General features: G+C 46.4%; 1 protein-coding gene and 1 pseudogene across 2 annotated transcripts in view; both read right to left on the reverse strand.

Annotated features, from left to right (window-relative positions):
• LOC114029498 (rho guanine nucleotide exchange factor 16-like) overlaps positions 1 to 5,848 on the reverse strand; it is a 70,110-nt gene extending 64,262 nt beyond the window's left edge. The window contains exon 1 of one of the 2 annotated variants that reach the window (XM_027843968.1): positions 5,833 to 5,848. The gene's annotated coding sequence lies outside the window, so the exon portion shown is untranslated. Of the gene's footprint in view, positions 1 to 5,462; positions 5,509 to 5,832 lie in introns of those variants that run through there. The other variant, XM_027843967.1, reaches the window with a different exon arrangement.
• Positions 5,849 to 6,142: 294 nt separating this feature from the next.
• LOC114029450 lies at positions 6,143 to 25,921 on the reverse strand (annotated as a pseudogene).
• Positions 25,922 to 26,284: the final 363 nt, after the last annotated feature.

The following is a 26,284-nucleotide window of genomic DNA, read 5'->3' on the forward strand; positions in this document are numbered from 1 at the left end:
GGAAAAAGAGGGACAGTAAGAGGGATGGGGAGAGAGAGAGAAGGATGTAGGGAGGGGGAGAAAGGGAGGGAAGGGGGGAGAGGGAAAGAATAAGAGGGAGACAGAAGGAGACGGAGGGAGGCAGAAAGGAGGGGAGAAAAGGAGGAAGAGGGAGGAGAGAGAGAGAAAAGATGGGGGGAGAATGAGAGAGGGAAGGAGAGATAGAGGAGGGGAAGAAAGGAGGAAGGAGGAAAAGAGAGAGAGTGAAGGGGGGACAGAGAGAAAGAGGGAGGGACAGAGAGAGAGAAGAAGGGGGGAGAGGAAGGGGGGGGGAAATAAACAGACACAGACAGAGACAGAGAAAGAACATGCCCTTAACAGCTCGAGGTCTGAGGAAAAGCTTGACTCAGGGTAAGACTTGAATGAAGCGAGGGATTCTATCAGTGGAGGAAATGAGGGAGCACCCCAGACACACAGGAGACACCCCACGCAAAGGCAGAGGTAGGAGATGCGCGGCTAGAACACAGAGCGTGTGAAGAGAAATACCACAAGGTAAGTCTGCAGCCAGACCATGGGGGAGCCTGTAAATGTTGGGACAGAGGAGGTAGATTTTTGTTACTTTGCTTGTCTGCTTTCCCAGAGGGACTGGGGAGCCAGGAAAGATTCTAGAGCAGGTGGAGGAACAGGGTCAGATTAGTGCTTCTAGGCTCAACAGTGTTCCTGAACAAGAATGAGCTGGAGATGCGACCTCCAGGGCAATCACTGGACAAAGCAATTCTCCTGGTTCAGCAAAACAGGGTTGTTCTAGGCAGACCCTTTATATTTCATTATAGAGGTGGTGTGGGTCTATTAGATAGAGCACTGGGCCTAGAGTGAGGAAGACCTGAGTTCCAATTTGGCCTCAGACACCATAACCCCAGGCAAGCTACTTAACCTCTTGTCTGCCTCAGTTTCCTTAAATGAAAAATGGGGGGTAATAATAGAGCTCATCTCTCAAGGCTGTTAGGAGGTTCAAATGAGATAATATCTGTAAAGTGCTTAGCACAGTGCCTGGCACATAGTAGGTGCTCAATAAATGCTTGTTTCTCCCCTTGCCAGTGTGGTATAGTGAGCAGAGTGCTGGGATTTTCAGTTAGAGGTTCAAATTTCAGCTCTCTAAGTGCAGTAACCTCCCGAGAACGTCCATACCCTCAACTGTAAAAGGAGGGCGGGGGAAGTCTGGGCGACCACAAAGCCCCCTTCCTCAGTAATTCACAGTCAGGGTGCCAAGGCCAGTGCCCTGCGAGGGGATGGAGGCAGCAGCTGCTGCCAGGGATGGGCAGGAGGGCACCAGGCTCTCCCCCTCTGAGGCCCAACATGAACAGCTGATAAAGGCAGGGAGAGCCAGGATGGGCCAGGAGAGCTGGTGGTTATTAGAGACGGCCCTGTCACGCTGCCCCTGCAAAGGCTGTTTGTTTGGGAAGGAGAAAGAGCTTGTGATCGCCAACCAAGATCTCTGGGTGATAGAGGGCCTGTGTTTCTGGGAGGCTCTTCCTGCATTAGTGCAAACAATGCTGCATATAGAGACCCAGAAAGAATGGACTTCAAGTCTGGTGACCCTGGGCAAATCACCGACTCCCATTATCGCATCTGCAAAATGGGTATCATTATATAGGTCTGCTACCTCGGGGTTGCTGTAAGAAAAACGTTCTGCAGACATTATATCGACAGCCAAATGTGAGTTATTGGGACGGTGGAACTCCCTGGGAAGGGCCTGTGTTGGACTGTGTGTGTGTGTGTGTTTGAGCGGCCTGAGGCCTAGGGCACAGAATACACCAAATGACTGTATAAAAAGGAAGGGAATAAGCATTTATTAAGCACCTTCTACTTGCCAGGCACTGTACTTTGCAAATATTATCTCATTTGATCCTCTCAACAACCCTGAAATGTAGGTGCTATTACAATCCCCATTTTACAGATGAGGAAACTGAGGCAAAGATGTTAAGTGACTCGCCCAGGGTCACACAGCTAGTAAGTGTCTGAGGCTAGATCTGAACTCAGGTCTTCCTGACTCCAGACCCAACACTCTATCCACTGCATCACCTACCCGTACAGTGATGATTCTAAGTTACAAGGTCAGAGTTAGAAGGGACCTTCAAGGCCATTGGGTTCAATCCATACTGGGACAAGAACACCCTGAAAAACATGCCTGAACTTGTCTCCCCATTAGAATGTAAGGTCCTTAAGAGTGTGATTGTTTCATTCTTTGTATTTTTAGCCCCAGCGCCTAGCACAGGGCCTAGCATACAGCAGGTGCCAAATAAATGCTTGTCGCACTGACCCCTGACGAGGAGTCATCCAGTGATGGGAAGCTCACTCTGTCCCGACGTGGTCTATTCAATTTATAGACAGCTCTCATTAGAAAGAAGATTTTCCTTGTATGGGGGCTAAAGCTGCCTCAATTTAACTTCCACCCAATTGTTCTTTGGCCTGCCCTAGTAGCTCTTCAATCTCATGGCTCTTTAAATGCTTAAAGAAAGCTATCCTGTTCCCCCCTCGATAGTCTTGTCTACACCAAACACACCCAGGTCCATCAATCACCTGCTGTATGGCATAGACACAAAGTCTGTCACCATGCCGAACATCCACATTCTCGGCAACACTTTCTGAACCTCTCTCTGCTGGCCCGGGGGCGCCAGGACCAGTGATTGGGGACCTGGGCAGTCAGCACCTTGAGGACCCCGACACCCAAAAGAAGCCACAGCAATATAAGGAAGACCAGGCCTGGGAATCTGCAACCATCAGCTCTACTTGGTCAGTGACCCTGCACAGATTTTTCCCCTGACCCCCTGGACCTGATCCCCACATTTCCCCAAGAGTTGAATGGAGATAATTACTGATAACCACCATCTTGCGTGGGCTTAAGTGCGTCTGACTTTTAAAAATATTTTCACATGGATTATCTCATTTGATTTTCCCTGTGCTCCATGAAATAGCTGTTATCCCCATTTGGCAGATAAGGAAACTGAGGCCTAGTTTGGGCACCTAAGTGACTTTCTGCAGGTCACTCTGATGGTCGGTGAAAGAGCCGGGTCTAGAATCTGGTAGGAAGCCCTGTGTGTGTTCTTTCCATTAGACCGGGGCTTCTAAAACTTTTTCCACTCACCACCCTTTTTCATTTAGGGCAGTGCATGGCCTGAGGGCACACGTAGTGCAAAGTGTGCATGCTTTGTGTTCAGAAACAAGGCTGCAGGAAGTTGCAAGCTGCAACATGGGCAAACACTGCCAGAAACACCTTGGATTCATTACGCGTTTGATTTTTAATTAATTTTTGGTGGTTGCACGTTCAGAAACCTTTAACTATTGCCAAATGGGAACCCCATGTGGGGTCTCGACCCGCAGTTTAAGAAGTGCTGGTCTAGACCACGACTCCCCCTTCCCATCTCCCAAGAACGGGTGGGGAAAATGATACGATTCCCTGAGTCCCTCTCTACTTGTGAACATAAAGGCACCCAACCCCCAGAGATCCCCCTGCAGCAGGCGCTGCAGTCACAAGGCAGTGCATTATCACCAGCACACAAAGCATTTCTTATAGGAAGGAGATAAAGATGTAAGCTATAAGGCTAGTCTCTAACAGCCAGCTAGAAATAGAATCGGCCAGAGTTCAGATGAAGACGCTCGCCCTCCCCAGTGGCCAGGCCCACACTGGAGGTTGCAGTGAGGACTGGCTCTCCATCCATAATCTTGGATTTTCAAGTCCTGGGACCCTCATGAGCTATAAAGGACTTGAAAAGAGTCTGAGAGAGGCTGGGTGACCCACTGGAGAGAATGCTAGACTTCTTCAGAAAGATCTGAGTTTGAACTCCATATGTAAAGAGTAAACAGGTGGGGACTATTGGCTTGTCATAATCCCTCAGAGTTTCATTTTCTACAAAAGAAGAGGGAGAACACCACCCACTTCAAAGGGCCAGTGTGAAAATCAAATTAGATAAGGTTTGTAAATGTTTATTAGACAAGTCCCCAGATCTCTCCATGCTCCCGGCAATCTCTTAAGACTCGAACTGGTAGTGGGAGTTCCTCATACCAAAGAAATCAATGAGGTAGGCTAGGTGATAACAGTGGGCCTGGAGTCAGGCTTGACCTGAGTTCAAACTCAGCCTCAGACACTTACTAGCTGTGTGATCCTGGGCAAAAAGAGTCATACGGGACTGAATAACAAAAAGTATTTCAGGAATTTCCCTAATCCGTGGGATTACAAAGAAAGGCAAAAATAAAATAATCTCTTCCCTCAAGGAAGTGATGGGGAGGTTGCAGGAAGAGCAGATAAATAACTAGGCACACATGAGATCTACGCAGAGGGAGTTCTTAGCAGCTGCAGGGATAGTGAAAGGCCTTCAGATAGAAGGTGGGATTTGAGATCTATCAAGAAGCAAGCCAGGGGAGCTAAGAAGCAAAGGTGAGTAGGGTGAACCATTCCAGGCTGGAGAGAAGGACCCGGCTATTGCAGCTGGATCCCAAGGGGAAATAAAGATGACTGGGAAATCAAGAAGAGGCCGGGTTAGGAAGGGCTCTGAATGCCAAACCTAGGCATTTGATTCTGGAGCTCACCCAAAATACTGTGATTTAGATTAGAAAAAGACTCTGGCTCCGGGCCTCATTTTCCTAAACTATAAGAAAGGGGGATAATAATAATAATAACAATAATAGCATCCCCCTTCACTAGATAATGAATGTAAGGTGTTTTGCAAATTGGAAAGCACTATGGAAATGGTCGCTATTTGCATGGGAAAGTATTGAGTACTTTGCCAATACCGGGGGGGGGGGGGGGGGGGGGGGGCTATTGGAGGGATCTGGCTGCAAGGCTCTCCCTTCCCAAGCCTCGGAGAAGCCCAGCTGGAGGTCAGCAAGCCGAGCTCCCCGTCTCCGCCCGTTCCCATTGGAGAGGAGGTCTCTCCGAACCTTTCAGCTCAGTTAGGTAACAGATTAACTCTCAACAGCCCCTCCCCAGGGACTCAGCCCAGCCGAGTAGGAAGTCCTTCCAGAAGTCTCATCTCCACCCACCCCCCTCCATCTCCCAGAAAATGAACAAAATGGGCGAAGGGAAGGGGCGCAGGAGACGCGGAGGGACATCCCGGCCCCCGAATCCAAAGCCGCATAGCAGGGGTCAGGAGGCACCTATGGACTGGCCCGGACCAAGCCAAATTCCTGGGAAGGACGGGGGGAGGCCGCCCAACTGGCTGCCAGGATCCCCGGTCCTGCTGCTGTCCCGGGGCAGTGCACCTTCCCTTCCCACGGGTTCCCCACCCTCCTACCCAGACCCCGCACGCGTCAGCTGTGGGGTCCCCATCCCCGACCTCCCTCCGCAAGCCCCCTCCAAGGCGCGCCCAGCAGCCACAGTGCCCCCTTCCTAAAACGTGCAGGGAAAAAAAAAGTCCCGAAAAAGTTAAGGAAAGAAAAGGAGTCTCGGGGCCGGCCGGTGCCCTGCCCCGCGGCCGCTGTCTCACCTGCGCCCCGGCGCAGCCCCCGGGGAAGCGGAGCGTCCAGCGCCGAGCGGCTCCGGTGGCGTCCCGTCCGGTCCAGTCCAGGGCAGTGCCGCCCGGCCGTCCCCTCCCCTCCCCCGCGCTGCTCTCCCCTCCCACTTCCTGTCCGCCCGCCCGGGATCGCGGGGCTGGGGATGGGGCTGGGGCTGTCCGCGGGCTGCAGGAGCGGCCGGCTGCCGGGCCAGGGGCGCGCTCGTGGCCGGCGGGACGGGGCTGGCCCGGCTGCCTGGGGTCCGCCGAGCCTGGGCCAGGCGGGCCCGGGGGTAGGGAGAAGGGGGCGGGGCCGGCGCGGCCGCACCTGCCTACCTGGCGGCCGGGGCGGGGCGGGGCTCACCTGGCTCGGCGCTGGGAGGGGTCGCTGTCAGCCCGGACAGCTGGGGGAGGCAGCGAAAGGGCTGGCCGAGGTCCGAAGGCCCGGGGCCCTGCGTCACCGACCCGCCCTCCGTCTTACCTGCTGCGCCAGGTAGCGACGAGTCCACGTGACGGCGGAGCCGCAGGGCCACCTTCTGGGGCAAAATCCGCTGCCCGAGCTCGGGGACTCACGCGCAGCACGCGCTAGCTTGGGCCCGGCTCTCGTGGCGTTCTCCGCGCAGCGAGCCCCCTCCCCCTCCCCCGGAATTAGGAGGCGCCCTGATTGCTGTGCTTCATGACCCCGCACTGGGCCCCCTCACCTCTCCAACTCGGCTTAGGTGCCCCCTCTCCGTCTTCTCCAACTTCTGAGTACGCTTTAAGAATGTGTGGGTACGTGTGCACGTCTATGTCTGCAAGAATCCATAAGTGTGCCTTGTTGATTTGAGTGTTTGCACGCCAGGGGCAATGCATGGAGATCTGAATGCATATGCAGATTTATGCTCGTCTGTGCATGGGAATTCACATGCATGCCTGTGTCTACAAATACGGCTTATGCATCTGTTTATCCTTGCACACATATGTTTGCAAGTTTTGTGTGTGTGTTTATGTGTATGTATGCCTGCATGTTTTATTGTGTGTGCATATGTATGCATGCCTACATATGTGTGTCTTCCAATTTATCTCTTTCTATACCCGTGCATATATTTGGGTAAGCTTACATGTGGGCAGTTCTGGACTGGACCTTTTTCTCTCTAGATGCAACAGCAACTAACTCAGTGTAGGGAACCTAGGCCAGGGATTCTGAACCTTTTCTATGTCTTGGACTCCTTTGGCAGTCTGGAAAAAGCTATGGACCCCTTCCCAGAATCGCGTTTTTAAATGCATGTAACAAAAATATGTAAGATTACAAGGAAAACCAATTGAATTTAAATAGTTAATATATTTTTTAAAAAAAACAAGTTTTCAGACTCAGGTTATGTAAGAACCACTAATGCTGTAGGTCTTCAATAAATGTCTATGATTGATTTGTCTTTCTGTGCAAATCTGTGATCTCATGTTGTCCTCCCCTCTGCTTCCCCCCCCCCCCCCCAGTTCTTATCTACCCTTCCCCAAGCCTCCTGACCTTCTCTGAACAGCTCTGGTAGCTGTGCACTTCTCTGGGCCCCAGGGAAACAACTACCTCCTCTCTATACCCAAAGCTTTCTCTACCTCATCTCTCCATGCTGTGGGTCAGCAGAGTCCTTCCGGTTACCTTTTCCATGTGATGGAGGTTTATTCTTTTTCTCTCCCCTTAAACCTTCCCTAGGCTATAAAATTAGCAGTGTCTGTTCTTTTAACAAGTTCAGTTGTCCATGCCTCTTCATGAAATATGATGCCAAGAACTGGGGACCCCATTCTAGATGCTGGGGCAGAAAACACCCGATTGGTTTCTTTTATTGGGACTTGGGATTTCCTTAGTGGGAGGAGTTCGATGGGTGAAGGAACTCAATTTTCCAAAGCAAATTAGGCATTCCTAGAGAGCTGCCTTGGGAGTGGGGAGTGGGGGCTGGGCACTGAGGGATGGGGAAGGGATTAACCAAGGTCAGGAAGCTAGTCTGCCTCACAGGTGGGGCTTGAACCCCGGGCTGTCTGGATTCTGATTCTTCTGGCCAGGTCCTCTGCACTATGAATGTCATTCTTCAATTCATGGTGCCAGTGACTGTGTTAGGTTTGGGGAGAGGGCTTCATATTTGGGATCCTAGATTTATAGCTGCAAAGTCCAATTCTTTCAGTCTATCAATAAATAAGCATTTATTAAGCACCTACTATGTGCAGGGTGTGCTAAGTGCTGGGCATCAATAAACATTAAGCACCTACTATGTGCCAAGCACTGAGTGGTAAGGATTCAAAAAGAGGCACAAGACAGTCCCTGCCCTCTAGGAGCTTACAATCTAATCCTCCAGATGATGAAAGAGAGGCCTAGAGAAGAGAAGGAAAGGGCAGAGTTCGTCCTCTGATTCCCATTAGTTTGCAGCCTTCCACAGCACCCAAATCAGGGCTCTGGTGCAGCTAGCTGGTTGTTTTCTCGCTGATCAACTAACCTTTTAGTTACGCCCCCCCCTTTTTTCTTTGTTGGCCTCAGCTGGTGCTTGCCACTGAGAAGCCAGGCAGCGTCCAGAGGGGTTGTGAAGGGCCTCCCTCAAGTCCAAGCCCCAGGAGGATCTATGGAAGGAATCCGAAGTGTTTAACCTGGAGAAGATGAGCCTCCAGCGGGACAATATAGCTGGCCAGCTGCAACCATCTGAAGGGCTGGCCTGGAGAAGGCCCCAGAGAGCAGAGCCCAGAGCAGAGGGGGAAGTCACAAAGAAATAAATGTAGGCTTGATGCCAGAGGAAAAAAAGAGACTTCCAAAATTGTCCAAAAGTGAACGGGGCACACAAGAGAGATGGCGGTCTTGCCTTCCCTGGGGGGGTCTCCAAGTAGCCACCTTGGACGCCCGAGCGTTGGGTATGTGACAGTAGGAATCCCTTTCAGGGCCATGATGTCTGAGGTCCCCTCTGACCCTCAACCTGGGCCTCCTTCCCTGGAGTCCCCCAGCTCCCTTACGGCTCTGAGTCCCTGCTGTACCATTAGAGCCTAGACCCAGAGCTGGAAGGGACCTCAGAAGCCCCCCTCATTTTACAGATGGGGAAACTGAGGCACAGAGCGGTCATAGGATCATAGATTCAGAGCTGGAAGGGACTTCAGAGGTCACCCCTCATCTTACAGTTGGGGAAACTGAGGTCCAAGAGGGGAAATGACTTGTCAGAAGTCACCAGTAGCAAGGACCAAGAATTGGGGTTGATCCCGGATTCTCCATCTGCCAAATCCAGCATCCTTTCCATTAATTACACCGATCTCTTGCATCTGGTGGAGGTCAGCTGACCCAAGAGGCCAGCGCTCTTTCCACCACTTCCCCTCCGGGCCTTTTCCTCTCCGTGCATAGAAAGTTAGAGATCTCATTTTCCGATATCAGACGGGGAAGAATGTTCTCTCCCATTGGATTCTGCCCATCGTTCCCGGTCCCGCCTGTGCCCAAACCTGCTGAGAGGAGGCTGCGCGTGCCCTCTGCTGCTTCAGGAAGGGCATTGCAGGGTCCCAGAGGCTGTGCCAGCACCGGCCAGGCAGATGTGGTTGGTGCTGGGTTTTAGCAACAGGTGTTTATGTTCTGGAGCCACATGGCCACCCTGGGCTTCCTCGGAGACCCCTCAGGTTTGGGGTGTCTGAAAGGACCTTGGGTTGATGGGAAAACATGTCCAGTAGCTGGCAACAGAGACTGCTTTTCATCCAAGTCTGCTGCTGCTTCTAGCTCTAAAATTTTCTCTACTACTCCTACAATAATAATAATAATAATTTGTAGTGCTTAAATGTTTACAGAACATTTCAAATGAATTGTTTTAGCCTTTTTGTTGTTCTGAAATTCTGCTACTGCTATAATAATAGTTTATAACATATAATTATGTTATAATGTTATAATTATATAATTACATACATTATATACAATATATAATAATTATATACATATATAATATATTTTTATTATATACATCATTATATACATATATAATAATTATGTACATAATATTATATTATAATAATAACATTCATATAGTGTTTAAATGTTTGCATAGCAGAGGCATCTGGGTGGTACAATGGATAGAGGCAATATGAATTATGTGAAATCTTGTTCAGTCACAACCGACCTTCCATGACCCCAGTTGGGATTTTCTTAGCAAAGATACCGGAGAAGGTTTACCATTTCCTTCTCCAGCTCATCTTACAGATGAGGAAATGGAGGCAAACAGGGTTTAAGTGACTTACCCAGGGTCACACAGTTAGTAAGTTTCTGAGGCCAGATTTGAACTCAGGAAGATGAGTCTTCCTGACTTCACACCTGGAGCTGTACCCACTGTGCCACCTAGCTGCCCTGGTACATAGTAGGTGCTTAATAAATGTTGATTGATGGATTACTAACCGTAGGACCCTGTACAAAATGCTTTCTGTCCATTATCTTTTTGATCCCCCCCAACAGACCACTCAATGACTACCTAGTAGAGGAGTTACTGTTATTATTCCTATATAGAGCCTCAGTTTCCTCATCTGTAAAACTGGGGATGATAAAGGGCCTGCCTTACAGGGATATTATGAAGACCATCAGTCCTTGAACAGGTATTTGTTTATTTATTTTCACATTAGTCATGTTGTAAAGAATAATTAGAACCAACGGGAGGAACCACAAGAAAGAAGAAACAAAACTAAACAGAAGGGAAAAAAAGCAAATAGTATGCTTCGATCTGCATTCAGACTCCATAGTTCTTTCTCTAGATGTGGATAGCACTTTACATCATGATGTTGCGGTCTGAGAGGTTGAGACCCCTCAAAGACCAGAGTACAGGACGGGTCATCTGGAATGAATTCACAGACTCAAGCATTCTTTAAGTCAAGGTGGCAAAGATTTATCATCATGTTTTTCAGCAGGCAAGGATTCTTAAGGAACCTGCAAGAGACTGAGGATGGAGTTAGGGTTTATATGGAAAAGGGCATGGGAAAGGAATGCCGGGGACACTAAGGAGGTAATCTAAAGTTCCAGGTGTCTTTGGGAGCTATGGATGGGAAAGTACAGAAAGTATACCAGACAGGGAGGGAGACGACAGAGATATGGATCTTGGGAGTCTGGCAGGAGGAAGAATCCTTGGGCCAGCCAAGGACAAAACTCCTCGGGCTGGGCAAGGCACCCATCTCCCTCTGTCTTGATGAGAGAATGCTCTGCAACAAGGGAAAGCTTTCTCACAAGACAGGAACTTACTAAGGAATTGGGAGGCTTCCAGAGACATGATCTGAGGGCTGGGGCCTGAGCAACCCAGCACTCTCACCCAGCTTTGTGTAGCTGCACCAGGGAGAGAGATAAGGGTCTTGCTGGGGCCCATGCATGAGTAATTGCTAGGCACAGTGTCCTTGGGCTGGGTAGTGATTGTCAGAGACAGTGTTTCTGAGACTAGGGAGAAATTAGGGTCCAAGTACAAACACAAGTACCCAAACACAAGTACCCAAGCATTCCATCAATGAGACTTTTGGAGATGTCTTAGATCCTTGTATTGCTGAGAAGAGCTAAGTTTATCAAAGTTAGTCGTCGCACAACGTGGCTGTTACTGTGTACAACGTTCTCCTGGTTCTGCTCACTTCACTCAACGTCAGTCCATACAAGTCTTTCCAGGTTTTTCTGAAATCCACCTGCTCCTCATTTCTTTTTTTTTTTTGAAAAGTAAAACTTTATTAACATAAAAATAAAGTTGACTAAGAGTTTTCAACATTTAGGACTTTCACATTCTCACTGTTTTATTCAACTATTCAAAATCCTTTTTCTAAATATACTTTGCTGATTAAGAAATTAAAAACCTGTGTACGGTAGAACATATTCAACAATTATACAATGGATTGCGCTCTCCAGTCAAGTCTTCTTAGAGGAGGGGAAAAAAAAAACAAAACAACTTTGTTCATGGCAACCAGGACAGGATAAAATACCACTCTGCTTGGGAGAGATTTGGACTCTTTACTTGAAGTGCTGGTGCCTTCCTTCTTTTTGATGCTGTTTTAAGCCCAGAGAGTAACCAGTGTGATAACCACTCATCTACCAGACTATTAACACACTTCCCAAAGTATCAGCATCTTCAGGAGAATCGGGAGACAGGGGAAGTGGTGGGGAAATCAATGGTGGTCCTGAAGGAAAAGGTGGGGGCCAGCCTGTGAGGGAGGGTGGTGGGCCACTGAATTCCAGCCCAGGCTTGCCTAGCCCTGGCACTGGGAGAGGAAGTGGTAGTGGAGGAGGGAAATAAGAATTCCCAATGGGCAGCTTTGAATTTGATACGATTCTGTTTACTTCCAGGTGATCTGGAGGATTTTTCACTTTCATCTGCTGAATACTGACTTTGACTTTCATTTTCATGAATAGGTTCTTCATCACCAACTCCTTCGCTGCTTGGAAGAAGTTCTGACAAGTTCTGTTCTTCTTTATTTCTGTAGCCAGTGTAAACTACTACACATGTTCCTCTTTTCAGATCAGTTGAAGCAATAGTAGCTGGATATATGTTGCCATCTTCAAACCAAACTGCACAACAGGAATCACCACTTTTCACTTTTTCAGTGGGTCTGGGTTACATTTTTTCTTGTTTCTGTTCTTAATATTTTTTCTTTTCGGTCCAGCACTTTGTCTGAAGTTCCAGAAATTTCACCATTCTTTAAAGCATTCTTAAATGATGCCACAGCTTTGTCATATGCTTTTATCAATGCTGTATCATCCCATATGTCAGAATCATCACTCTGCCTGGTACCTCTGTAGAACAATGCCAGTTCCTCGTGCTCCCTGACGCCTAATGCAGCCGTGGCACGGGGAACTGCTCCTCATTTCTTATAGCACAGTAGTATTCCATGACATTCATATACCACAACTTGTTCAGCCATTCCCCAATTGATGGGCATTCCCTCAATTTCCAATTCTTGGCTACCACAAAAAGAGCTGCTATAAATATTTTTGCACGTGTGGGTCCTTTTCCCATTTTTATGATTTCTTTGGGATACAGATCTAGAAGTGGTATTACTGGGTGAAAGGTTATGCACATTTTTATAGCCCTTTGGGCATATGAACAAGTATTTATTAAAGAAGGCATATGCATCAAGATGGCACAGTGCCTAGAGTGTTGGGTCTGGAGTCTTGGGAAAACCCAAGTTCAAATCCAACCTCAGACACTTATTCACTGTGTGATCCTGGGCAAGTCACTTAACCTCTGTTTGTGTCAGTTTCCTCATCTGTAAAATGGGGATAATAATAGCACCTCTCTCTCAGAATTGTTGTGAGGATCAAATGAGATAATAATTGTAAGTCACTTAGTACAACTACTGGCACATAATAAGTGTTAGTTGTTGTTATCATTTCACATCTGCCTCAGTTTCCTCAACTGTAAAATGGGTGGTAATGGTAGTACCTACCTCCCAGGTTGTTGTGAAAATCAAATGAGATGACATTTGTAAAGGTATTTAGCACAGTCAGTGCCAGGTGCATGGTAGGCATTTAATAAATGCTTATTTTTCCTTCCTCTCAATCCTTCCCTCCACCCCATGTCTTAGCACTGACCCAAGGGAGCTTACAATCTGTATAGGGAATGAGACAGTTAAGGGAAGTCCCCAAGGACACACAGTAAGAATCAGAGGCAAGATTTGAACCTGGCTTCTTTGGCTCCAGGGTCAGATAACATACACAAATGTTATCATGTATGCAAACCTGCATTTGCAAACCTGAAAGGAGTCAGTTATTATTAAATCTATGGTAGTACCACTAGCTGCCAGTATGGAAATCTGGGGACACTCTGTCCTCTGGTGGCCGCTCTCGGGCATAGCACACCCACAACGACCTCTACAGAGAAAGAGAATTCTCTCCAGCCACAGGCTCTCCTAAAGGAGGGAGCAGGCAGGGTACATCTATGGATACCACAGAATCTAGGGGATATAGACCTTCCAATCCAACCCCTTCACATTAGATACACATCCATGACTAGCATTTATAGAGTGCTCCAAGATTTTTTCAAATATCTCATTCCATCCTCACAACACCCCTGGGAGGTGGATAGAGAAACTGAGGCAGGCAGTGGTTAAAGTGATTTACCCAGGAAGTCTCGGAGGCAGTTTTTGAACTGATATCTTCTTGACTCTGGGTCCAGCACTTCTATCCCTTACACGAGAGTATTACTCCCATCTCCCAACACTCCTGAGTGCAGAACCAGATTAAAATGTCACTGCTTAACAAAATGTTTAACAAAAATAAGTAAAAAATACAATACAGCACAGATAATGTTAATTTGTGGTTTTCTAAGTCAATATTCGGCCTACCTGACACTCAGGTATTATACCATCTAGCTGTCTCAACTTTATTTGTATCAGAGGCTATTCCCCATAAATGTTTCATGATTGGCCACTGTTGCATTACATGTAAGGAAAATGAAAATTATATATTAGGATAAATGAAAATTACATATATGGTAAATTAAATATAAGGATAAAATTATATATATAAGGATAAGTGAAAATTACATAGAAGGAAAAGGGGGGAGGAATTTTTTAAGAAGGGGAAGAGGAAGCAACTTTTTTTTTTGTCTCAGATTTTCCCCACAAATTTCTAAAAAAATATGTTGGTGACTTTTGTCTTCAGACTCTCCTCCCATTGGCATCCTTTAAACCTAAACATTTTCTGCAGAGATCATGTCAATTCCGTCTCATGAGTCCCTCTGGTATCTGCCAGGAAGGCAGAGGTGTGCATCTCTCCTCTAACTCAAAAAGTTCAATGTTCCTGGGAACAACGAAGCTTTGGCGGAAAAGAATCAAAAACGTTATAGAACCTTAGAATGCCAGAGCTGGAATTAGAGTTAGATTTCAGCCCTCTCATTTTACAGGAAGGGAAACTGAGGCCCGGAGTAACCTGATTTCCCCAAGGGCAAGGGCCGGCCAGCAGCGCCAGCTCTCAGACGCAGGTTTTTTGAGTCCAGTTCCAGTGATCTCATTACCCCTCCCCATGTCCCCCTATCCCCCAACCACCCCGGATCTTTATACGTCTAGTCAGTGTCCACGTCATTCGTCAATCCTACGATTGGAAGAAGGTCAGAGTAACTACGATTTGATTCCCTTCCTTCCAGCCCGGAAAGTGAAGCCTGGTCTAAGAGTATGGGAGAAAAATCAGCCCTTGCCTGCCCGCTGATTCTCAGCCTGAGCCTCCTCTGATTTTCCCCCAGCCTGATCTTCCCAGATCTGAGGGAATAGGAGGTATTGCGGGTTTCAGAGACCGCTTAGTCCACTCTGGAACAACACACCCTTCCACAACATCCACAATGAATAGACATCCATCTCCTGCTGGGATCTATGACATCAGCGGACTCTGAATTTGATGGGGATTCTGGGGGAGGCTCTGAAGGTTTTCTTGACTCCAACTTGAGCCCCCCTCATTCACTTAACTCTGATCCCCCCCATTTGTTTTCTGAATCTGATTCTGCCCCTCCCCCTCATCTCAGGCTTAGGACGTGCACCTGCCAGCGGGAGATAGCCTTGCATTGTCTCTGTCCGAGAGGGCAGCAAGCCGCCCCTTTTCCTTGAAGAAGCATTTGGAGTGGGAGGTCTCTTGCCCACAACAGGATCCCTTGTCACGCTCTCTTCAGTTTATTTCCTTGACCTATTACATAATGCCAGGCTTCACTGGGGACCGGGCCAGGAGAGGTCTCTGCGGTGACCTCAATATGATGCAGTGAGGTTATTAGCAAGGCTGTTGACAGAAACTTTTATGTCTTGGCTCTGAAAGGGAGAGGGACCAGTGGGTGGAGAGGAGGGCAGTGGCCGAACAGGGGATGTCTGTTCCCCTTGGTGAGGTGGGGGCTGGGGACTCATCCCTTTGGCAGCGGGAGGACACTGGCTGGCACGCAGTGTGACCTTGCTGATGAGCCCAGGGCAAAGCTCCCTGCCAGATGCCCCACCAGCTTGGCACAGTCCTCTCTAAAGTTCAAAGGCATCTCATTGACTACTTCCTGGGAATATGACTGCTTCTTGGGACTGTCTCCCTTTCCCTCCTCCCTCCCTCCTTCCCTTCCTTTCTTTCTCCCTTCCTCTTTCTCTCCATCCCTCCTTCTCTCTCTTCTTTCCTTCCTTCCTCTTCTTCCCCCTCCCTCCTCCCATCTCTTCCTTCCTTTTTTCCTTTCCTTTTCTTCCTTCCTCCTTTCTTTCCTTTCTTCTTTCCTTCTTCCTTCCCTCTCTTCCTTCCTTTTCTTCTTTCCTTCCTTCATTTCTTTCTTTCTCTTCCTTCCTTCCACCCATATTTATTAAGCACTTTCTATGTATCACAGGATATAAACAAAGAAGAAACAGGAAAACTTGGAGATAATCTGCACACAGCTGGCGCTCAATAAATGTTGCATTGGAAAAAGAAAACCATTAAAGTTTGAGAATACTATGGGGGTGCATGTGGAGGGGCGGGTTGCAGTTCCTACACAGCTAAGTAAATAAAAATCCATACAAAGTAATTTCCAGGGTATAGGAGGGCATGGAGGGGATCAGAAGCAGCATCCTAAGCTATCCTCTGAAGGAAGTCAGGAGTTCTAAGAGGCCAAGGTCAGGGAGGGCATTCTGAGGAGGGAGGCCAGCCTGACAAAGGCATGGAGGGTGCTTTAGAATCTGAAAAGTACAGAGGCCTCACTCAGGGCAGGTAAAGTGATTTTCATGGTCCCCAGTTTTCCTCCGGAGGTCCATTGGTCTCTGATGGCCCTATACAGATAGAAAGCACTTACACTCTTGGATTGAAGGGAGACCATAGTACATTTGGAGGCAGAATACGAGGCTTAGAATACTGGTTCCATTTTTTATTTCCTGTGTGACCTCAGGTAAATCATTTCTCTCTGGGCCTCAGTTTCTTCATCCGTAAAATGAGAGAGTGAACTAGATGATAGCAAAGTACAGTAGAAAGAAGACTAGCTCTGGAGGTAGAGGATCTGGGTTCACATTCTACTTTTTTAACTTGTGCAACCTTGGACAAATCATTGGATTTCTTGGGTCTCAGTTTCCGCATGTACAAAATAAGGTGATGGCACTAGATGGTCTCATTTTGGCTCTAAATCTATGGCCCTCCACTTTATTTTTAAAATTCATGGATATCACCGTCATTTCCACGCAGCCATATCCCCACCCCATCTACCGGCGATGCTTCCCTTGCCTCCAAGGGAGCCCCACTAACAAAGCCACGTCAATGGATGAGATGCGAAGTCCACAGCTCCCACCTCTATAAGGAAAGGAGGGAGGTGCATTTCCTCATCTCTTCCCCAAAGCCCAGGTGGGTCACGACAGCTTCATGGCATTGAACTGTGTCTGAGAGATTCTATTTTCATTATTGGGAAATAGAAGACTTCAGTTCATAGATCTAGAGATGGCAGGGATGGAAGCGGAGGCCAAGGGAGCGGAAGTGATTTCCCCCTAAAATCACACAGGTAGTGTTGGAAATGAGATTGGAACCTGGGTTCTCTGACTCCAGGGCTTTGTCTACAATGCCTGGGGTTCCTTCCAGCCTTAATCCTGATAATGGTTCATGGTAATGAATAAAGGGGCAGCCAGGTGGCGCCATAGTGCATAGAGCACTGGGTTTAGAATCAGGAAGACTCATCTTCCTGAGTTCAAATCTGGCCTCAGAGACTTACTAGCTGGGTGACCCTGGGAAAGTCACTTCACCCCGTTTGCCTCAGTTTCCTCATCTGTAAAATGAGCTGGAGAAGAAAAACCCCAAATGGGGTCACAGAGCTGTACACTACTGAACAACAAAACAACTTTTGTCGTTCCTTCCTGCCTTCATCTGGATAATGGTTCCCAGTAAGGAAGAAAGGGCATTAGATTGGAGTCACTGGGTCTGAGTTTGAATCCCAGCTTGGCCATTTAATACCTGTGTAATCTTGGGAAGTCATCTAATCTCTGGTCCTCAGTTTTCTAATGTGTCAAATTTGGAGGGTGGGATAAGAGGACCACTTTCCAGCTCTCAATCTGTGTTCCTAGGGTCTTCTGATGTCCTGGTAAGGGGTCCCAGGGAGGTGCGGCTCTCGTCAGTTGCTTCAGGTCTCCCATCTCCTGATCGTTTCACCGGGGTACAGGACCATCTCCTTACCTGCGTGTCCTTGCACTGGAACTCATCCGGGAACGGTCATTTCTGCCCTTACATATACAGCAGGTGCTTTTCTGATTTCAGAACCATAGATGACTACATCCAGAAATGGCCTCAGAGGCCATTTCCAGCTATGCCCTCATTTTACAAGGGAGGATAAGAGACACCGAGAGGTCATTTGTCCAAGGCCACACAGGTATCAGAGGACCACAAGACCACAAATCTGGAGCTGAAAAGGTCCTCGGAGGCCATCTCACCTCTCTCTTTGGCAATACCCCATGTGGATGGCTGACAAGTCTTACATCTGGCCGAAACACCATCATCAACGCTGGAAATAGCCATCTCTGTCAAGAATGAGTAGACAGACTAGACCCCAGAAGAATCTAATCGGTAACTTTAAAAACCATTAAAAAAAAATAGAAAACAGATCTTTCTTTGACCCATTTCTCTGAGCCTTCCCCCCCCCCCCCATCCCGCCCTCATTGATTTCCCTCCTCTCCCCTCCCCCCTTTCCCCTTTTCCCAAATGAAGCCTTTTTCTCATCACTCTCTGGTGAGCTACGAGGGCTGGGGCAGACAAAGTCCACTTGTCAGCAATATTCTCTTAAAGTCTCGGTTCTCTTTTTTTTCCTCTGGGGTCCCCCTCACAATAGCTCTATTATCAGATAGTTCTCTTATCCAATAGATTTTCCCTCTCCCCTCCAGGGCTAATAAGGAGAAAGGTTGCCAGACGGAACAAAGATGGGAGGATTTTCACTTGCAGTCATTCAGCTAAGACTAAAACCCTAACACGCCGAACTCCGGGGAGGTGCTATTGTGTGGGACGTCGGATCCTGTCATCTGATCACTCTGAATGACTTCTTGAAACGCGGGCCATTCATCAGTTTTGTAATTCACATCATTTGTCCTAAGAGAAGGGAAACATATTTCCCAGAGAGAAGGCTTTCAAGTCATTTTTGTACCTCGAGCTCCCCCTGAAAGCTGCATGTCTGACCACCATAGCTTGAGACTGTGCCTGGTTCTTTGTTAGTCACATCAGGAGGAAAAATAATCTTGAAATATTCAAATGCTTCCTCCAATCCCTCCACTCCCCAACCCTTAGCCACCTCTCCCCCTCTTCTCCCCACCCCCCACCTTAACATCTCCCCATGGAGACGTGCTTTTCTGTGAGAGAGACAGATTTTTTTTAAAGTCACAACTCCCTAGATTTTGGACCTAGAATCATAAATTTAGAGCAGGAAGGGACCTATGAGGCGATCGTGTCCAATCTCCCTCCCCTATTTTACAGATGAGGACACAGAAGCAGTAGAAATTGAAGCAACTTCCCCAAACTCAGAATTTCTTTTCCCACCTCCACACCTTTGCACAAGCTCCCCCCCACCCACCTGAGCTCTCTCATCTCACCTCAGCCTCTTAGGAACCTTAGCTTCCTTCAAGGCTCAGCTCAAGCATCACCACCAACCAGGAACACTTTCCTGATCTCCTTTAGTTGTAAACGCCTGACTTCTCCTCCAATTATCTTACTTTTGTCCAGTTTACTTTGTCGTATCTTCCCCAGTTAAAGGCAGTGTGGGGTAAGGGGGCAGGGTGGTAGCAAGCTAGCTACCAAAGTCAGGAAGACCTGGGTTTGAGACCTACATTCATGACAGCCTGGCTGTGTGGCCCTGGACAAGCAACTTTACCTCTAAGAGACTATACGTTACCAACCAGGTACTTGTCTAAATGCCTCAAAGCTTCCTCAAGGAGTATTTCCTTGTATCAGTGAAATCATAGATCAGTTCCAAAAGGAAAAAAAAATCTCCCCAGTAGAATATCAGTTCCTTGAGAGTAGGGGCTGTGTTTCATTTTTGTCCCTGGATCCCCAAAATCTCATCTGAAGCGATTTTGGGAGGGATGGCGGAAGGTGTCCAGACTGTGATTTTTTTGACGTGTGAAAATTCTCTTCAGCTAAAGTGGACCAACAACTCTGCTACTTTTAAAGAAATTTTCTGGGGGTTCTGATAAGGGAAATAATCACAGCTAGGATGTAGCAGCGTCAGGACTAGATCCCCGAAGGCTGGCCCTTTGCCCACTCCCTCTCTCCACGCTCAACAGTAGCTGAGAAGTCAGTTCTCAGTGGAATGAGTCGGATGGCGCTGAATTGCCTGCATCCTTTGCTCAAGGGGTCCCTGCCTCTTGTAGAAGTCTGTGGAAGGAACCATTGTCCGACTTAGGGCCGGACAGTCTAGTAGACAGGGAGGGGCTTCTCTAGGACTGTGAAGCAGCCGGCCACGACTTCTCTAACGATCTCCCACGACAGCTCGAAATGGGGATGCAACTGAATATCTTGGTATGTGTGGAAAAGCCCTTTATTGTCCGAGATTGGGTACTTAAATTACCAGCTGGTGGGGGGCAGAGACCACATGTGCTTTTTTCTTTGATTAGGCCGTGAGAGGGGGTGGAAAACTCAAGGGACCAGGAATGGAGGTGGGGGCCCACTGGCTACAAAAAATGAACAAAGCTCCGGAGGTGTGCGGGGACCCCCTAAACCAAACAGAGCTTTCCACCAGAAAACCAAGTACTATTATGTCCATTTTAGAGGTGAGAAAGCTGAGGCTGAGAAATGTCCAATGACTCGTTCAAGGCTGCAGCAGAGAGGGACTTAGATCTTCAGTTTGATTAGATTTAACAAGCATTTATTAAAGCGCCTACTAGATACCAGGCATTATTTGAAGCAGTGCTGATACAAAGACACAAAGTGAAATATAGTCTGTCCTCATGGAGCTTGTGTGAGAGAGAGACAGAAACAGATCCAGAGAGATGCACAGAGAGAGCCAGAGAGACACAGAGCAGCAGAGACAGAGAGACAGAGAGAAAGAGACGAACACAGAGTAATTGAGCAGGTGGAAGGAGGGAGGAAAAGAGAGAGACAGAGAGAGACAGAGAGACAGAGAGAGACAGAGAGACAGAGAAACAGATATTAAGAGACAGTGAGAAAGGGAACAGAAAGAAGAAAGGAAGGAAGGAAGAAAAAGAAAGAAAGAAAAAAAGAAAGAGAAATCCTGTCTCCAAATGCAAATCAGCAACTCCTCAGTAACTATGATGCTCTTAAGAGAAGTATAGAATGATGGAAGCCAGCACAGCAAAAATCAGTGTCAAACCCAAGTAGAAATAGGGCCACTAAACCATACATAAGGTTTCTTGATGTCCACATATTGACTTAGAAAACCACAAATTAACATTATGTTGTATTTTATTTTTATTTTTTTAAAAAAATATTTCTTGGGGCAGGTAGGTGGCGCAGTGGATAGAGCACTGGCCTTGAAGTCAGGAGGACCTGAGTTCAAATATGGCCCCAGACCAAACGCTTGACACTTACTAGCTGTGTGACCCTGGGCAAGTCACTTAACCCCAATTACAAAAAAAAAAAAAATTCTCAAGTATATTCTTACCTAGTTGTGGACCAAATGTTCAGTGCCATGTTCGACACCTCTGGATAGTAGTTCAAGAGTTGCCTTAGAAGTCAGTCAGAACTGGTTTCAAATTCTACCCCATGCATTTAATTAATTGTATGACCCTGGGCAAGTTGCTTGGCCTTTCTGTGCCTTACTTCTGTCATCTGTAAAATGAGGGGGTCACACTTCAGAAAGTTTTAATAGGAGGTTCTTTAGACAGATGAGATCATAGTCTCTCTCTCTCCCGCTCCCCCTCTCTCTTATTTATAATATATGTGTATGTATATATATATATATTTATACACACACACACACACACAATCTTGTATATGAATTCATCATAGCATTGGAAAGATTACATTTCATATACATTCTTAAGCTATGGCATTATATTCAAAATCATCTTTTCCTAGTCATTATTTAAAGGAAATCTCTATACAAGCACATTTGTCTTTATCATAAGCACACATGTATATGTGTGTGTGTGTACATAGATACGTACATACATGTATATATGTACTGCTAGCTGATTTGAGGGTATGCTTCCTGCTACTTGCCATGGGTCTGGTTCTGTTTGTGATCTTTGCTCCGGGCCCCAACATTGCTAGTTAGGGTTCTAATGACAGAGACCTTTCCCTCTACTAGAAAGGGAAGAGATATGATGAAAAACTACAAAAGAGGCAGCTTACTATCTAACTGGCATGAGAGGGAGAGAATGAGATGTACACCAGATAATTGTGATTCAAGGGAAAGTGAGAAGTGTTAGGATGGAAAAACCATGGAAGAGACCCATGGCTGGGTCTTGAAGGAAAGGGGGGAGGGGCTTCACTAGACCATAGGAAAAGGGATGGGAGTATTCCATTTCATGCCGGAGTGGAGTGGGGGGGAGTGAAGGGATGGATGGGTAGAGTGAAGAGCATTCATTTTCTTTTTCACCTAATGTTAATACCAAAACCACAACAAGGCCAACGCGATAAGGGCTGTGTCCTAGGGCAGTGAAATTTATAGGCTGCTGACCTCAGTGGATACAACTGAGCCTCAGGCCTAGTTAGCAAGAATAGTAAGTTAAGGGGCAGCTAGGTAGCGCAGTGGATCGAGCACCAGCCCCAGAGTCAGGAGGACCTAAGTTAAAAATGTGGCCTCAGACACTTACTAGCTGTGTGACCCTGGGCAAGTCACTTAACTCCAATTGCCTAAAAAAAAAAAAAATTAGTAAGTCAAAATCAGAACCTACCAGAAAAGCACCCTAAGTGAGAGCTCTTCCCCCCCCCCCCCTTCCCTGCCCTCAACTTCTCTACGTCCCAGAGTTTCTCTCCCTCTACCACACGATGTTGCTCTGAGATCTGGAGCACACTTGCCCCAGGCACGAAAAGAGGTAGCTACAGCTTTGACTGAAAGCATTCTCTTCACTGTTCCTGGTGAGGATCCCCTCCCCACTCCTCCCTTCCTTCCGGGGCAGGTGTTGGGGGCCCGGCACAATAACAGTCAGCAGCACCGGTCTTAGAAAAGCACACAGGTTTATTGCATATCAATCTCATGTATAAATTCATCATAGCATTGGAAAGATTACATTTGGTATACATTCCTAATCTACAGCATTACCCTCAAAATCAGCTTTTCCTAGTCATTATTTTAAAGGAATTTCTCTACACAAGTACATTTGTCTTTATCACAAGCATCAAAATGAAATTTTGCAAAAAAAAAAATCGCTCATTTTAATGATTTTCTACACTTCATATCTTTTTTTAAAATCTCATTTATTCTCCCACAAGCGATTTTCATATTAATTAATTAAGAACTGCCCTCTCCCCTTGTCATCTGAGCAGTCCCCGATTTCTAGTCCTGGACGTCGAACCTAATCACATATACATAAGTGCATCTACGGAATTTTTTTTTTCTGTTTTTCATAAAAATTTCACAAACAGACACAGTAATGACCGCTAAACACGAGTCATGCACAGTTTACTTATAAACATAACCGAAGCAATATACAATCCGAAGTGAAACAGGACGAGCACCATCCGCTTTCTCAATGGTTTTGAAACATTATATGAGAACCAGACATTTACAATTTGATTATTTTTTTTTCCCAACACTATACAGCCCTAAAAGAAAAAAACAAAAACAACAACAAAGAACCTTAAATCAAACAGGTCTCGTAACAATGGGGAAAGAAACAACAGAAAATGCCTAAATTCAGGATTCTTAACAAGCGTGATATAACTATGTTTTTAAATTACTTTTTTTTTGTTTATTTTTTTTTTTCCTGCAGGCTGGAGAAGACATTGCTTGGAAGAGAGTGGCGATCGGGGAAAATATCGCCAAAAGAAACCTTCTGAGTGACTGTTCACTAGTGAATTACACATTTGGAAACTTAAGCTGCCTTCTTCATCTTTTTTTCCAAAAGTGGTAATCATAAGAATCCATGATAGGCAAAATAATAATAATAATAATAACAATAACAATAACAATTATTGAAAAAAAATAGAGGAGAGTGAGAGAAAGAGAAGAATGAAAAGGAGGAGCATGGGGTCATAGCATCTGGGCCGGAAGAGACCTTAGAGGTCAACTCATCCAACCCTCCTCATTTTGCAGATGAGGAAACTGAGGCCCAGACAGGTTCGGTGACTTGCCCAAGGTCACAGAACTCGTAAGTGGCATAACTGGTATTTGACGCCAGGTGCTCTGACCCAGATCCAGCATTCTTTCTACTGGTCCAGTTCTGCCACATGGGAAAAAAAAAAAAACAACATTTTTTTTTTAAGTCCTCAGGATGTAAGGATGCTTTCATCACAGTATCACTCAACACAAGAGAGAAAGAATTTCATGGCTTTGGGAGAATTGACTGCCAACCAGGAACAGTTTTGCCTTCATGTTCCTAATTGAGATCAGAGCTTTTGCCAACTCACTCCCTATTAGGTCTGTAACAGGCAGTTAAGGGCGGGCTGCCCTTCTCCCTAAACTTGGCTACCTCAATCCCTCCTTTCTTTTTTTTTTTTCCCCTCAGATTCAGCAAACACACTAGGGCTGAGCATTTTGAAGTCAACTGGGTAGGAGTGGGGTGGGAGAAGATACCTAAAACTCTGATGCTTAGAGTCTAAAAAATGGGTATACCAACTTAGGCATATGCAAACAGGACAGAGATAAAGAGGACAGACTTCTGAGACCTCAGCTGGCACATCAAAGAAAGTATTTTTTTTTTGTCTCTTCCCTTGAAAAGGCTTTCTTTCTCATGGCCATTTCTTCCCATTCTGGCCTACCATGTCCTACATGGTCAACTATCCCTTCTCATTTTGCTGGAATCCTGGGTCCCAGGACAAGACGAAAGATTAAGTTACCTCTTCCCAGGAGAACAAGGCCAACTGACCTGGACAGTCACGTACAACAACTGGTTAGTTCAGTCAACCCACCGGTATGGTTGATGGTTTTCATTGGATTTGACCCAATTGTCTGGTCGTTCTAGCAGGGCGTAAATTTGATGCATGAGAAATGTTAGCAGCCGCCTGGTGGTTGGGGGAAATAGAATAGTCATTTCCACTGATTTAACATGACGGTATGTCTGGAACACATACCAGGGCAGCAATGTGGCCTCCCCTTACCATTAGCCTCCTTCAGCCCACTAGGGCACATGGTGACTTAGCAACTGCTCCAGTCACACCATTTCTGTGCTTTGTGGTCATGATGCTATAGCTACCAGTGATGGAAACAACATGGAATTTAAAAGAGATTAAAAGAGACCAGCAGGGTCCTTGAACTCTCTGCTGCTCCAAATATGGTGTCCTGGGATTCCTAGCACCTTCATCATTCCACCAGAATCCCTGAGTCGAGAACAGAGGGGTTCTACTGGTGTTTTGTGTACTTGACCTAGAATCATCTGAACTGAGGTGGAAACCTTGATACCTAGGCTTTCCTGAAGCTTGTGGTAAAGATAAGCCCTCACTTCAGATTGGGGGAATCTAACATTTTTTTTTTTTTTTAGAAAAAACATTCCAGGGACAGGCAAATCATAGGAATTAAGTGCTTTCTTTTTCAAATGATTTATAAATGATGAAATCATCCACATGGAAGCATAAAGACCTTACTACTAAGCAGAAATCTCATGAGCTCTAAATGTCTTGCAGGGAAACAAAGCAATTAGTTCAGGAGGTTCAAGTGTGTAAGAGGGGCTCTTGGGGGGGAGGTGAAGAGGAGACATTGTGCAGACACATGGAGTTGTAGCATAGAAGAAGGATTTCACTCATTCTGTTTAGCCCCAAAGGACAAAACCAGGACCGATGGACAGGAGTTACAGAGAGGCAGGTTTCAACTCTTATATAAAAGCGGGGAAAATGTCCTAACAATTGGATCTGTCCAAAAATGGAATGAAGCTGCCTTTTAGGGGTCTAGGGGAGACGGAAAGGGTGGATAATGAGTTCTCTAAAAAAAGGATTGGATAATTACTTGTTGGGAATGCCAGAGAGGAGATCATGCTGTGGCTACAGGTTGGACCAGATGACCTTTGGGGTCCTGATTGAGAATCTAGGATTGGCAGAGAAGCTGAGTATTTTACTCTGTTAACAGAAAATAGGAAGAAATAAATGGTAATGAAAAATGCTAACTCTCATCTCTTTTTAATGTTGCCAATATATGTATGTGTGTGTGTGTTTAATATTTCTGCTGATAGTCTCCACTTGCCTAATTAGAGAAAACAGGGAAATAAGCTTCTCCCTCCAGCCTCCACCCTTTACCTTAACCTTTTAAAGGGAAAAGATTACAATCAGAATTTGCAGAAAGGGGGGATTCATGACTGAAGTCAATTTTCAAAGAGAGTCCTATTTTGAGCAGAGAAATTCCTCTACAACATCTAATGGGCCTGGCAAACTCACGGAACATCGGCAGAACCACGAATGTGGAGGCGAACACTTTGATCTGCAAGCTTTGCTCGATGCTGACGAGGCCAGCCCGCCTCATTCACATCTTTTTCTAATCAACCCTCCCTGTCTGCTTTCTCAAAAGAAGGATAGTCCCCAGCTTGCTGAACAGTGCAAAAAAAGACCTACCCACAAAAACTTAATACTTGGAGGAGCGGCTAGTGCTGTGGACAGGTAAACTGATAAAGAAAAAAAAAAGAAGGAAAGCTGAGACTCATTATCGTACTTGAAAGAAGAAGAAAAAACAGAATCGCTTAGATTCTGATCTATCAAAGCAAGTTGACCATCAACTCAAATCCCAGGATTCCCTCCTCCCGCAGCTACCATCCTGACGGATAGATATTTCTATCGCTAAAGTTCAAACTCTGACTATTTACAACTATCATCAATGAATGATCTTTGT

The sequence above is a fragment of the Vombatus ursinus genome, unplaced genomic scaffold (assembly GCF_900497805.2).
Source record: "Vombatus ursinus unplaced genomic scaffold, bare-nosed wombat genome assembly UNPS02014932.1, whole genome shotgun sequence".
NCBI classification, from domain to species: domain Eukaryota; kingdom Metazoa; phylum Chordata; class Mammalia; order Diprotodontia; family Vombatidae; genus Vombatus; species Vombatus ursinus.